The sequence below is a fragment of the Dermochelys coriacea genome, chromosome 11 (genome assembly GCF_009764565.3).
Source record: "Dermochelys coriacea isolate rDerCor1 chromosome 11, rDerCor1.pri.v4, whole genome shotgun sequence".
Lineage (NCBI taxonomy): Eukaryota > Metazoa > Chordata > Testudines > Dermochelyidae > Dermochelys > Dermochelys coriacea.
This window is the reverse complement of record NC_050078.2, coordinates 41,288,951-41,303,692: the sequence shown is the minus strand read 5'-3', so window position 1 is coordinate 41,303,692 and position 14,742 is coordinate 41,288,951. Positions and strand designations below refer to the sequence as shown.

Below are 14,742 nucleotides of genomic sequence, written 5' to 3'. Positions count from 1 at the left end.
GCCGCGTTAGTCTGTATTCGCAAAAAGAAAAGGAGTACTTGTGGCACCTTAGAGACTAACAAATTTATTAGAGCATAAGCTTTTGTGAGCTACAGCTCACTTAGCTCACGAAAGCTTATGCTCTAATAAATTTGTTAGTCTCTAAGGTGCCACAAGTACTCCTTTTCTTTCTCCTTACAGTGTGTATGATAAACCCATTGTTTCATGTTCTCTGTGTGTGTATATCAATCTCCCCTCTGTTTTTTCCACCAAATGAATCCGATGAAGTGAGCTGTAGCTCACGAAAGCTTATGCTGTAATAAATTTGTTAGTCTCTAAGGTGCCACAAGTACTCCTTTTCTTTTTGTGAATACAGACTAACAGGGCTGCTACTCTGAAACCTCTGGAATAGTCTCTCTCTCCCCCTCTTGTAACTGACAGTGACAGACCCTTACCTTTTAGCTTCCAGACCCCTTTGTTTGGGGACTCCCTGATCAGTCTCTTCAGTGATCAATGTCCCTTAATGGGTGATTTATTGCTTTGTTGCCAGCCCCCTAGAATTCAAACTTGAAAAACTGGTTTGACCTGTGAAATAGCTATCTCTTTGTTGAAGAGTGCTCTATTTAAATGAAAGATCATCAAAATTTAATGACCTTCACTTACTAGCCCTGTGCCACCAACCCCTGGAGTTTTAGTCCAAGATGGAGGTAAAAGAACAACAGAAAGACAAAGACCAGCCTTACAATCAAAATGGAGTTTGCAGATTGATAAAAGTTGCATACAGAGAATTCATAATCTCAAACACAAATAATAAATTGTACACAGACATATTTCCAAATAGTAAATATCATACAAGTCCAAAATAGGTTTAAGTTAAATTCTCAAAAACTGCATTAACATAGAGTTAAGGTTATCCAGCGGTGGCCTTCTAGAATGTGGTGAGTGGCTACATTTCTAAGAGTGAAACAATGCTGCCTGCGCATTTGTGATAAGGTTATGTTCACCTTGTGGAACTGCATGCTCAGCATTCAATGGAAAAGCCTCCAGTGCCTACGAAAGAACCATAAAGCCACATATATGAGTAATGCATTGTTTCTCTGTCCCTTTTAACAAATGACAGAATCCTCTTTACACTTTCCTGGAAAAGTATAATCAAATCCTTTTGGTAATTACCTTCATAACATTCCAAATGCCTGTTTGCCCAAGGATGGTACATTACTGAGTTTGGCTCATGTAATGAAATCATTAAGGTTAGCATATTAGTAGCTACAGCAAAATCAGAAGATCACATCTTTTCAGCTACATGCAAGTAGAAAAGCTTTCACTTCTTTGCATAAGGATGAAGCAATCATATTGTAAATAGGGATGCTGCAGAAGACAGGCACCTCATTAGCTCTCTGAGCACAGTGTACTGCAGTTCATGATTATCCAATACATTTCCACATAGCCAGTGCACAGGGGCGGGGAAAACCACACTCACTGGGGCTGCACTGCAGGGAAATATTAATGATAATAAGATGACATGAGACATTGGGTATTGTTCCCAAATTAATTCTGTAGTTGACATGTGCTTGTTAAATGGGAATAAAAAAAAAGAAGCAGCAGAATTGCTGAAGTGCAGGATCATCACCCAAGAGTTCATTTACGACATACAGATCAATCTCATAGGGTGCCTTATCTAAGATCATACCCCAACAAAGTATCTCTCAAAGATGAGAAGGTGAATTTGTCATAATGATAAGCATTTAGCATGCTAACTTCATACTGTAAATATGGGATTTAATATAAGAGTGGTACTGAGAAAATAGTCACAGTAATTAGCATAGTAGTTCAAGCATTTTTCAAGAAGAGTCTTGTACCAATTTCAGAACAGAAACAATTGTTAATTTCATTTCATTTCCAAATTTTGCTCAGAGGTGTAATGCCTCTGGAATCAATGCTACTACATCAGGAATTAATGTGTCCCTAGTATACACTCAAGTTTCCAATGTTTTCTGTTGTACATTACCTCACTCTTAAGAAGTGCATAGGAATCTTATCTTTGTCTACTTATTCTGTCACCTCCTACTGTGTCACAGAGACTTTTGGAAATAATCAGGCTACAGTTGTGTAGCTATTTATTAAAACAAATGGTTTTAAATATTTACTGTTTCCTGAAGGGCTTAAGTGCTCTAATTCTTAGCTGTACATGCTTGTTTATTTAAGAGAGAATGGGCAATAGTTAAGTACTGTAGCTGCAATAAAACAAACAAAAAAGACCACATCACAAGAGATAGTAAAGAACGGGATGTGATATCTCTGAGAAAAGTGCAATAGTTTAGTTTGAAATTAGTAACAATTTTTTCACAAAACATTGCACTAAAATCTCCACCAACTCATTTCTTCTTTTTGGTTTGGTTTTGAACCTTCAAAATGTCATTTTCTATGACTTTTCAGAGACCATTTCCCCCAATATTTCACAGATCAGCTTGTGAAATTCATTTCCAGGTGAAAGTTTTGTGATTTTGCAGTTAGGCTCCTATTATACATTACACTCCCAGAGAAGCCATCTTTGGAAATGCTGGCTTGTAGAAAGAAATTGAAAAGATAAACTACCGCAATAAAGTCATGGATTTATAATATATTATACACACACCAATACCTACCAGGCCAGGCAGGGAGAGATACAGTCCTGTTCCACCTCCAGATCTGGCATGAGGAGTTTTACTAAAATTGCTCCCACCAACTCAAGTGATGCGTAACTTTAAAGTGAATTCTGGTCAGAGTAAGAGAAAGAGAAGCAAGTAAGAAGCTGAGGCTTCAATGCAGAGTGGTTGTTATTACAGCTGATCAAAACTAGGAATTTCTAGTTTGTGAGAAATTCTGATATTTCAAAACTTGTTTTCACTTTGAAATCAGAACAAAACCAGCTTATTTTAAGATTCAGAACATTTTCACAGAAAATTTTCAGTTCTTGAACTTTTCTGATTTTTCAACAAAAAAGAAAAGCTTGAACGCTTTTGAGTTTGTTTTTCCCCCTCATCCTCTGTCACCTTTTCCTCTCCTTTTCACTTTGCCACTGAAAAAGTGGGCAAAAGAACAAAAGGGGAAGAGGAGGAAAAACAAAAAACAGAATTTGAAAGCTGAGTATTTCTTCCTTTGCTGTCTTTGGTAGAAAATAAAAAGGTTTTGTTTTTTTTTTTAAATTTTCCCCCAAAGAAATTTCAAAAAACCCAACATTTTTACAGAAAGCATACTTTTTAAAACAGTTCTTCACAATAGCTTCTGCTACATACACACTCTCCTTCTCCTTGATCCTCTCTGCCACCAGGATGTCCTTTCCTTTTCCTGGGCACTCTGGGTAATAGATTAGAATCTGATTTGAGTTTTTGCCACTGCCAAAGTGACCTGTGGCCCAATCTTTTCCCACCAACTCATTTTAGAAGGAAGGGGGGACAATTACCCAGTAAGGAGCCAGAAAGTTGGTTACGCTGCTAAAGGTGAACTACAAAGCAAAATAAATAGATAAATAAAAATTAAAGTTTTGCCCTTCATTTCTCCCTCAGTATTTATAAGGTGTGGCACAACGTTTTTTCCCTCTGCTTGTTTTTTGCATTAGAAGTATCAGTTCCTCTTTGCTGGAGAGCTGACTGTAGTCTTCTAAAAATAAAATTAATTTTAAAGATACAAGCTCCTTTGATAGTTTCCCCAACAAAACTGGCTGAAAATAATGATTACACCAGCCAAAAACAACTCTTATCTGTCTTGCAAAAGCACTTGCAAGGGCACTTGCAAAAGCACTTGCAAGGGCACTTTCAAGAGAATCTTCAGAGAATGGGAAGTATGAGATAATGTTTCTCTCTTGCTATGTTACTATTTATTTTATAAGGACACATTGGAATGGCTGGTGTACTCTTAAACTAAAGTATTAGTATAGTGAAGAGGAGTTTACTGAAGTGCACAGAGGGAATTTGTTACCTGAATATCCTTCTTTCCCAGACAGGTGTAAAATGTAGCATAGCTGCATATATTGTTACCTAAGGAGCTTTCAGAATGGGATAGGCTAGTGATTTGCAGTTGCAGGGCCTACAGTTGAGTGAATAATTGATTTTTGAGTTTGGTGGCTGAACCAAATATTAAAAAAAAAAAAAAAATCAGCTTGCTTTGAACTGAAACTGATTTTTTTTGTTTTTCTCAACAAAATGAAACATTGAAAAAAAAATTAGGTTGAATTGACATTTGGTTTTGAAAATGGCAAACCAACATTTCCAATTGACATTTCATTTAAAAAAATGTCAATAGTAGTCAAAAATGTCAAAAGTGTTTTGCGACTTTTCAAAATGAGCTATTTCAGCATTTCCAAAATTTTTGTTTTCAGGTGTTTTTTGTTTTAGTTTTTTAGCTGAAACCATTCACCAAATTTGACCTAAATTCATTAATAGTTTTAGTGATCTGAAAATGCATTTTGTCAGCAAATTTACTATTTGACAAAAAAAATTCATCCAACTCTAGCATTGGGGTCCTTGGGGGAGGAGTTGTAGAGAAGTTTAGCAGCTAGGAGCTGACTCATTGCTCTTGTTATGGGTATTACAGGTGGGTTTGGCATCAGTAAATTGGGGATGGAGTGCTTGTTAAGGAGAAGCTTTATAGGAAGATTAAGCAGCTAAGTGAAGTTCTGAACACTGTTGGGGAGTGGTGCTGGTAGAGCAGGGTTCAGTAGCTGTGAGAGGTTCAGGTCATAAATTTTGTTGAGCTGAGGGAGAATTTGCCAGCTGGAGTAGCGGACAGGAAAAGATGTTCAGTGCAAATTTATCACTTGTTGTTAGGAAGTAGTCAACATTCTCTTGTTGCTTATGTTAATTTAACTTGGGTAACTTCAGTGGTTGCTTCTGTTTTACATTTCTATGGGCAGAGAATCAGGCCCATTGCACCTGTACCTCCAAATACTGGAAGGACTTTAATAGTTGGTATTCCCTATTAAAACTGTTACAATGAATGTTCTATACTGATGCAAACCAATCAGGCAGTTTATTGCACGTCTGTAGTTCAGATATCATTCAAGCTGGTCAAAATTTTCCAAGCAAAAACAGAGGGCTTTTTTGATCAAAATATGGTCTTTTTAGAACATTAGAGAGAGAAGGTAGGTGAGAATCTTTTATTGGACTAACTTCTTTGGCGAGAGACAAGCGTTTGAGCCATACAGAGCTCCTCTTCAGGTCTGGGAAAGATACTTCCAGCATCACAGCAAAATGCAAGGTGGAGAAATGCATCCGATGAAGTGAGCTGTAGCTCACGAAAGCTTATGCTCTAATAAATTTGTTAGTCTCTAAGGTGCCACAAGTACTCCTTTTCTTTTTGCGAATACCAGACTAACATGGCTGCTACTCTGAAATTTAGCATAAGTAGTTAGCATATATTGTCATAGACTATTCAAAGTATAATGACCCATTAACACCTATGCAGTCACAGGACAAAAAGAGGGTGTTAGAGGATCACATTTTTTGTAATAAGCCATAAATCCATGTCTGAAGCAGAATTCTGTTATGACTAAATAGCTTATCTCACCAACAGAAATTTGTCCTATAAAAGATATTACTGCACCACCTTTTCTCTCTAATATCTTGGAATCAACACAACTACAACTACACTGCATACAACAATGGCAATTTTTAGAACATAAAATTGCCTACAAAAAACTACTGACATTGCCAAAGTTTTTCATTTTCTTAAGAAGTGTCATTACTTCCCCCCCAATTATTTTCAAAAAATTTATCAAAACTAATAAAATAAAATTGCATGAAAATTAAAGTTTATAAATGCTACCATTGCAAAACAGATGAAAATTTTAAAAAATCTTTTTTGTGTGTGCAAAAAATTGATTTTCATTTTTTGACCAGCTCTACTCATCATTAGGGCTCTGCGTCTGTCACAGAGGTCGTGGAAGTCACAGATTCTCTGACTTTCTGTGACCTCCATGACTTCTGCGACTTCTGCAGGGGCCAGTGTGGCTGATCCCAGGGCCCCACAAGCAGCTGGATCCAGGGCCAGCTCCTCCAGTGGCCCCCCCAGGACAGCTACACTAGTTGCTGCTCTGATGGCCCCCAGCAGCGGTTCCAGAGCGGACAGAGCAGCTGCGGTCCACGGCCCTGGGCAGCGATCTCCAGGTGGGCGGCCAGAGCAGCTGCAGTCCATGTCCCCGAGCAGCTGGTGCCACTGGCCCCATGTCCCCCCAGCAGCAGACCCCCGACCCTCCCAGCAGCAGCCCCCCATGTCTCCCACTGTCCCCCCCCCAAGATTTAATCACAGGTATTTTTAGTATAGGTCATGGACAGGTCCCGAGGCCATGAATTTTTGTTTACTGCCCATGATCTGTTCATGACTTTTACTAAAAATTAGGGCTGTCAAGTGATTAAAAAAATTAATCACACTGATAAACAATAATAGAATGCCATTTAATTCAATATTTTGGATGTTTTCTACATTTTCAAATATATTGACTTCAATTACAACAGACAATAAAAAAATTGTACTATGTTCACTTTATATTTTATTTTGATTACCAGTATATGCACTGTAAAAAAAAAAAGAAATAGTATTTTTCAATTCACCTAATACAAGTACTACAGTGCATCTCTTTATCATGAAAGTTGAACTGACAAAGGTAGAATTATGTACAAAAAAACTGCATTATCTCTCTTCATCAATTTCCAGTTTGGAGGTACTCTGTGCATCATACTGCATTAACGAAATCCCCTAACAGCAAAGATGGCATATCAGCAAGGCCAGGTATTAGACGTGGAGGCAATAGAAGCCGTGTGCATACTGTGTGGAGACTGTAGGTGCCCTTTAATTGTTGGTCATTTTTCTGTTTAGGAGACTTGTCCTTTTTCCATGTGAACTCAGATGTGAGCACTCTGCATTGCTAACATTGAACCTCAAAGCTTTTATTAGCAAAAAGAAAAGGAGTACTTGCGGCACCTTAGAGACTAACCAATTTATTTGAGCATAAGCTTTTGTGAGCTACACCTCACCTCATCACTGTGGAAAATACAGTGGGGAGATTTATATTCACAGAGAACATGAAACAATGGGTGTTAACATATACACTGTAACGAGAGTGATCAGGTAAGGTGAGCTATTAGCAGCAGGAGAGCAGGGGGGAAAAAACCTTTTTGGAGTGATAATCAAGGTGGGCCATTTCCAGCAGTTGACAAGAATGTCTGAGGAACAGCCGGGGGGGGGGGGGGGAAAGGGGAAATAGTTTTACTTTATGTAATGACCCATCCACTCCCAGTCTCTATTCAAGCCTAAGTTAATTGTATCCAGTTTGCAAATTAATTCCAATTCAGCAGTCTCTCCTTGGAGTCTGTTTTTGAAGTTTTTTTTGTTGAAGAATTGCCACTTTTAGGTCTATAATCGAGTGACCAAAGAGATTGAAGTGTTCTCCAACTGGTTTTCAAATGTTATAATTCTTGACATCTGATTTGTGTCCATTTATTCTTTTACATAGAGACTGTCCAGTTTGGCCAATGTACATGGCAGAGGGGCATTGCTGGCACATATCACATTGCTAGATGTGCAGGTAAACGCGCCTCTGATCGTGTGGCTGATATGATTAGGCCCTATGATGGTGTCCCCTGAAAAGATATGTGGACACAGTTGGCAACAGGCTTTGTTGCAAGGATAGGTTCCTGGGTTAGTGGTTCTGTTGTGTGGTGTGTGGTTGCTGGTGAGTATTTGCCTCAGGTTGGGGGGCTGTGTGTAAGCAAGGACTGGCCTGTCTCCCAAGATCTGTGAGAGTGATGGGTCATCCTTCAGGATAGATTGTAGATCCTTGATGATGCGCTGGAGAGGTTTCAGTTGGGGGCTGAAGGTGATGGCTAGTGGCGTTCTGTTATTTTCTTTGTTGGGCCTGTCCTGTAGTAGATGACTTCTGGGTATTCTTCTGGCTCTGTCAATCTGTTTCTTCACTTCAGCAGGTGGGTATTGTAGTTGTAAGAATGCTTGAAAGAGATCTTGTAGATGTTTGTCTCTGTCTGAGGGGTTGGAGCAAATGCAGTTGTATCATAGAGCTTGGCTGTAGACAATGGATCGTGTGGTGTAGTCTGGATAAAAGCTGGAGGCATGTAGGTAGGAACAGCGGTCAGTAGGTTTCCGATATAGGATGGTGTTTATGTGACCATCGCTTATTAGCAAAGTAGTGTCCAGGAAGTAGATCTCTTGTGTGGACTGGTCCAGGCTGAGGTTGATGGTGGGATGGAAATTGTTGAAATCATGGTGGAATTCCTCAAGGCTTCTTTTCCATGGGTCCAGATGATGAAGATGTCATCAATGTAGCGCAAGTAGTGTAGGGGCATTAGGAGACAAGAGCTGAGGAAGCTTTGTTCTAAGTCAGCCATAAAAATGTTGGCATACTGTGGGGCCATGCGGGTATCCATAGCAGAGCCGCTGATTTGAAGGTATACAGATTGACAGAGCCAGAAGAGTACCCAGAAGTTACCTACTACAGGACAGGTCCAACAAAGAAAATAACAGAACCCCATGAGCCATCACCTTCAGCCCCCAACTAAAACCTCTCCAGCGCATCATCAAGGATCTACATGTACATTGGCCAAACTGGACAGTCTCTATGTAAAAGAATAAATGGATACAAATCAGACGTCAAGAATTGTAACATTTAAAAACCAGTCGGAGAACACTTCAATCTCTTTGGTCACTCGATTACAGACCTAAATGTGGCAATTCTTCAAAAAAAACCTTCAAAAACAGATTCCAAGGAGAGACTGCTGAATTGGAATTAATTTGCAAACTGGATACAATTAACTTAGGCTTGAATAAAGACTGGGAGTGGATGGGTCATTACACAAAGTAAAACTATTTACCCATGTTTATTCCCCTCCCCCCCAACTGTTCCTCAGATGTTCTTGTCAACTGCGGGAAATGGCCCACCTTGATTATCAGTACAAAAGGTCCCCCCCCCACTCTCCTGCTGATAATAGCTCACCTTACCTGATCACTCTCCTTACAGCGTATATGGTAACACCCATTGTTTTCTGTGTATATAAATCTCCCCACTGTATTTTCTATTGAATGCATCTGATGAAATGAGCTGTAGTTCACGAAAGCTTATGCTCAAATAAATTTGTTAGTCTCTAAGGTGCCACAAGTCCTCCTTTTCTTTTTGCAGATACAGACTAACACGGCAGCTACTCGGAAACGAATGATTTTATTAAACTCCTAGATTTAAAAACTGCTAGTAGACAATCTGTAAAATTGTTACAAATTTAGGAAAAACATTGCAATTTTAACTTTTTTTTAGCAAAACAATGTGTCTTCTTTCAAGTCTACAGGAAAAGACACCATTGTGACCCTCTATCTGTAAGCAAGGGCAGACTTTGGCCCAGAGAATAAAATTCCACCAAATACAGCATGGGGTAAGTGGGTTCAACTTTCATGGAAGTCTCTGACTAAAGGCAGAAGGTAACATAAGAATGTCCATACTGGGTCAGACCAATGGTCCATCTAACTCAGTATCCTGTCTTCCAACAGCGGGCAGAAAAATAAAATTAGAGACCCATAAAAATCTAATTCAGCATCCCTTTGGATCCATTGTGCTATGTCTAATGTACCTGTACATGGTAAAGCAAACTCTGCTTACTTACTACCCCTCTAAGCTGTAAATGGTGTGGGAGGCAGTCGGAAAAGAAGCAAGGGTAACACCCTTAGGTGAAATTCAAGCATTAATATTGTTTTGTTACTTGCATATTTGTATTAGTCAAATTGCAGTCGCAAAACTTATTGGGTTTAAATCTGTTGCTCTGCAGCATTATTCCAAAAATAGGCATCAATTTAGTAGTGATTTTGGACATACACAACATGGTAAAAGGAAGCCAGCTATGTATAAGCTTTCTGCTTTACACAGGAAGTATTAAAGCAAAATGTAGCAGCCTTTGCTACCCACAACGTGACATCCGATGAAGTGAGCTGTAGCTCATGAAAGCTTATGCTCTAATAACTTTGTTAGTCTCTAAGGTGCCACAAGTACTCCTTTTCTTTTTGCGAATACAGACTAACACAGCTGCTACTCTGAAACATGAAACATAGTTATTGTTACAGGTCTTAATTCACCAAAAGAAAATGTTCAACTTCTCTTGCAATTTTCCCTTTACATTGCCTAAACAAATAAATCATGTGTTAATATTTTTCTTTCTTACCCCATTGTGTTTTAATCTAGGGTCTGCAAGGATGCAAGGAAAACATCCTTGGCTCCTACCTAAATCATTGAACTTCTTTTATAGACAAATCAAGTGTAAACCTAGGAAAATTAATGATTTCAACCCATAGGTTTCCTGGACCTGTTCTGAACAACAGTGTTTAATCGATCGGTGGTATGGTTTGTCGGTATTCTGGGATTACTTACTTGTTTGTTAGTTATATGTTTTGTGTCATGTGATTAGATTATCATTGTTCATACTTTTGGGAAGTTTTTGTTGCAACAACAATATTTTTGCACACGGGTATGAATAATAAAGCTATTAATAGTGAAACATTTTTCTTTGGTACCACAGTATTTCCATAGTATAATTAGGGCTTAACCCCCAGGGGTGTATCCTTATAAGACACCAGTGGTGGTTCAATTTCTGCAAAAGTCAATCACAAATATAGGTGTGATTGTCAATGAACAACTTAATTGCAACTAACTTTTTATACGGCTGTCAAGCGATGTAAAAAATTAGATTGCGAGATTAGGTTTCAGAGTAGCAGCCGTGTTATGTATTCTGTATTCGTATCTGTATTCTCAAAAAAGAAAAGGAGTACTTGTGGCATCTTAGAGACTAATAAATTTATTTGAGCATAAGCTTTCGTGAGCTACAGCTCACTTCATCGGATACATTCGGTGGAAAACACAGTGAGGAGATTTATATACCCACACAGAGAGCATGAAACAATGGGTTTTATCATACACAATGTAAGGAGAGTGATCACTTAAGATGAGCTATTACCAGCAGGAAGGAGGGGAGGAAAGGAGGAAAACCTTTTGTGGTCATAATCAAGGTGGGCCATTTCCAGTAGTTAACAAGAATGTCTGAGGAACAGTAGGGGGTGGGGTGGGGAAATAACATGGGGAAATAGATTTACTTTATGTAATGACCGATCCACTCCCAGTCTCTATTCAAGCCTAAGTTAATTTTATCCAGTTTGCAAATTTATTCCAATTCAGCGTCTCTTGTTGGAGTCTGTTTTTGAAGTTTTTTTCAATGTAGCGCAAGTAGGGTAGGGGCATTAGGGGATGAGAGCTGAGGAAGCTCAAATCAGCAGCACTGCAATGGGTACCCGCATGGCCCCACAGTATGCCAACATTTTTATGGCTGACTTAGAACAACGCTTCCTCAGCTCTCGTCCCCTAATGCCCCTACTCTACTTGCGCTACATTGATGACATCTTATCATAGAATCATAGAATCATAGAATCATAGAATATCAGGGTTGGAAGGGACCCCAGAAGGTCATCTAGTCCAACCCCCTGCTCAAAGCAGGACCAAGTCCCAGTTAAATCATCCCAGCTAGGGCTTTGTCAAGCCTGACCTTAAAAACCTCTAAGGAAGGAGATTCTACCACCTCCCTAGGTAACGCATTCCAGTGTTTCACCACCCTCTTAGTGAAAAAGTTTTTCCTAATATCCAATCTAAACCTCCCCCATTGCAACTTGAGACCATTACTCCTCGTTCTGTCATCTGCTACCATTGAGAACAGTCTAGAGCCATCCTCTTTGAAACCCCCTTTCAGGTAGTTGAAAGCAGCTATCAAATCCCCCTCATTCTTCTCTTCTGCAGACTAAACAATCCCAGCTCCCTCAGCCTCTCCTCATAAGTCATGTGCTCTAGACCCCTAATCATTTTCGTTGCCCTTCGTTGTACTCTTTCCAATTTATCCACATCCTTCCTGTAGTGTGGGGCCCAAAACTGGACACAGTACTCCAGATGAGGCCTCACCAGTGTCGAATAGAGGGGAACGATCACGTCCCTCGATCTGCTCGCTATGCCCCTACTTATACATCCCAAAATGCCATTGGCCTTCTTGGCAACAAGGGCACACTGCTGACTCATATCCAGCTTCTCGTCCACTGTCACCCCTAGGTCCTTTTCCGCAGAACTGCTGCCGAGCCATTCGGTCCCTAGTCTGTAGCGGTGCATTGGATTCTTCCATCCTAAGTGCAGGACCCTGCATTTATCCTTATTGAACCTCATTAGATTTCTTTTGGCCCAATCCTCCAATTTGTCTAGGTCCTTCTGTATCCTATCCCTCCCCTCCAGCGTATCTACCACTCCTCCCAGTTTAGTATCATCCGCAAATTTGCTGAGAGTGCAATCCACACCATCGTCCAGATCATTTATGAAGATATTGAACAAAACGGGCCCCAGGACCGACCCCTGGGGCACTCCACTTGACACCGGCTGCCAACTAGACATGGAGCCATTGATCACTACCCGTTGAGCCCGACAATCTAGCCAGCTTTCTACCCACCTTATAGTGCATTCATCCAGCCCATACTTCCTTAACTTGCTGACAAGAATGCTGTGGGAGACCGTGTCAAAAGCTTTGCTAAAGTCAAGAAACAATACATCCACTGCTTTCCCTTCATCCACAGAACCAGTAATCTCATCATAAAAGGCGATTAGATTAGTCAGGCATGACCTTCCCTTGGTGAATCCATGCTGACTGTTCCTGATCACTTTCCTCTCCTCTAAGTGCTTCAGGATTGATTCTTTGAGGACCTGCTCCATGATTTTTCCAGGGACTGAGGTGAGGCTGACCGGCCTGTAGTTCCCAGGATCCTCCTTCTTCCCTTTTTTAAAGATGGGCACTACATTAGCCTTTTTCCAGTCATCCGGGACTTCCCCCGTTCGCCACGAGTTTTCAAAGATAATGGCCAAGGGCTCTGCAATCACAGCCGCCAATTCCTTCAGCACTCTCGGATGCAATTCGTCCGGCCCCATGGACTTGTGCACGTCCAGCTTTTCTAAATAGTCCCTAACCACCTCTATCTCTACAGAGGGCTGGCCATCTCTTCCCCATTTTGTGTTGCCCAGCACAGCAGTCTGGGAGCTGACCTTGTTAGTGAAAACAGAGGCAAAAAAAGCATTGAGTACATTAGCTTTTTCCACATCCTCTGTCACTAGCTTGCCTCCCTCATTCAGTAAGGGGCCCACACTTTCCTTGGCTTTCTTCTTGTTGCCAACATACCTGAAGAAACCCTTCTTGTTACTCTTGACATCTCTTGCTAGCTGCAGCTCCAGGTGCGATTTGGCCCTCCTGATATCTTTCCTACATGCCCGAGCAATATTTTTATACTCTTCCCTGGTCATATGTCCAAGCTTCCACTTCTTGTAAGCTTCTTTTTTATGTTTAAGATCCGCTAGGATTTCACCATTAAGCCAAGCTGGTCGCCTGCCATATTTACTATTCTTTCGACTCATCGGGATGGTTTGTCCCTGTAACCTCAACAGGGATTCCTTGAATCAACAGGGATTTCTTCATCATCTGGACCCATGGGAAAGAAGCCCTTGAGGAAATCCACCATGATTTCAACAATTTCCATCCCACCATCAACCTCAGCCTGGACCAGTCCACACAAGAGATCCACTTCCTGGACACTATGGTGCTAATAAGCGATGGTCACATAAACACCACCCTATATCGGAAACCTACTGACCGCTATTCCTACCTACATGCCTCTAGCTTTCATCCAGATCATACCACACGATCCATTGTCTACAGCCAAGCGCTACGATATAACCGCATTTGCTCCAACCCCTCAGACAGAGACAAACACCTACAAGATCTCTATCATGCATGCTTACAACTACAATACCCACCTGCTGAAGTGAAGAAACAGATTGACAGAGCCAGAAGAGTACCCAGAAGTCTCCTACTACAGGACAGGCCCAATAGAGAAAATAACAGAACGCCACTAGCCATCACCTTCAGCCCCCAACTAAAACCTCTCCAACACATCATCAAGGATCTACAACCTATCCTGAAGGACGACCCATCACGCTCACAGATCTTGGGAGACAGGCCAGTCCTTGCTTACACACAGCCCCCCAACCTGAAGCAAATACTCACCAGCAACCACACACCACACAACAGAACCACTAACCCAGGAACCTATCCTTGCAACAAAGCCCGCTGCCAACTCTGTCCACATATCTATTCAGGGGACACCTAAATTCAGGGCCTAATCACATCAGCCACACTATCAGAGGCTCATTCACCTGCGCATCTACCAATGTGATATATGCCATCATGTGCCAGCAATGCCCCTCTGCCATGTACATTGGTCAAACTGGACAGTCTCTATGTAAAAGAATAAATGGACACAAATCAGACGTCAAGAATTATAACATTCAAAAACCAGTCGGAGAACACTTCAATCTCTCCGGTCACACGATTACAGACCTGAGAGTGGCTATCCTTCAACAAAAAAACTTCAAAAACTGACTCCAAGGAGAGACTGCTGAATTGGAATTAATTTGCAAACTGGATACAATTAACTTAGGCTTGAATAGAGACTGGGAGTGGATGGGTCATTACATAAGGTAAAACAATTTCCCCATGTTATCCTGCATTCAAAAATTAAACAAAGTAAAATTTTAGTACTTGCAAGTCCACTCAGACCTACTTCTTATTCAGCCAATTGCTCAGACAGACAAGTTTATTTACATTTACAGGAGATAATGCCTACCACCACCACCACCCAGTTCTTTTTTACATTGTCACCTGA

At 40.7% G+C, this 14,742-nt stretch overlaps 1 long non-coding RNA gene across 1 annotated transcript; it reads right to left on the bottom strand.

The window, feature by feature from the left end:
* Nucleotides 1–805: 805 nt before the first annotated feature.
* On the bottom strand, nucleotides 806–3,371 carry LOC119863642. Its single transcript, XR_005295687.2, has 3 exons — nucleotides 3,216–3,371; nucleotides 2,625–2,734; nucleotides 806–1,029 (listed from the first exon to the last, which is right to left on the bottom strand). It is a non-coding gene; the product is annotated as an uncharacterized LOC119863642 (long non-coding RNA).
* Between the last annotated feature and the right edge of the window lie 11,371 nt (nucleotides 3,372–14,742).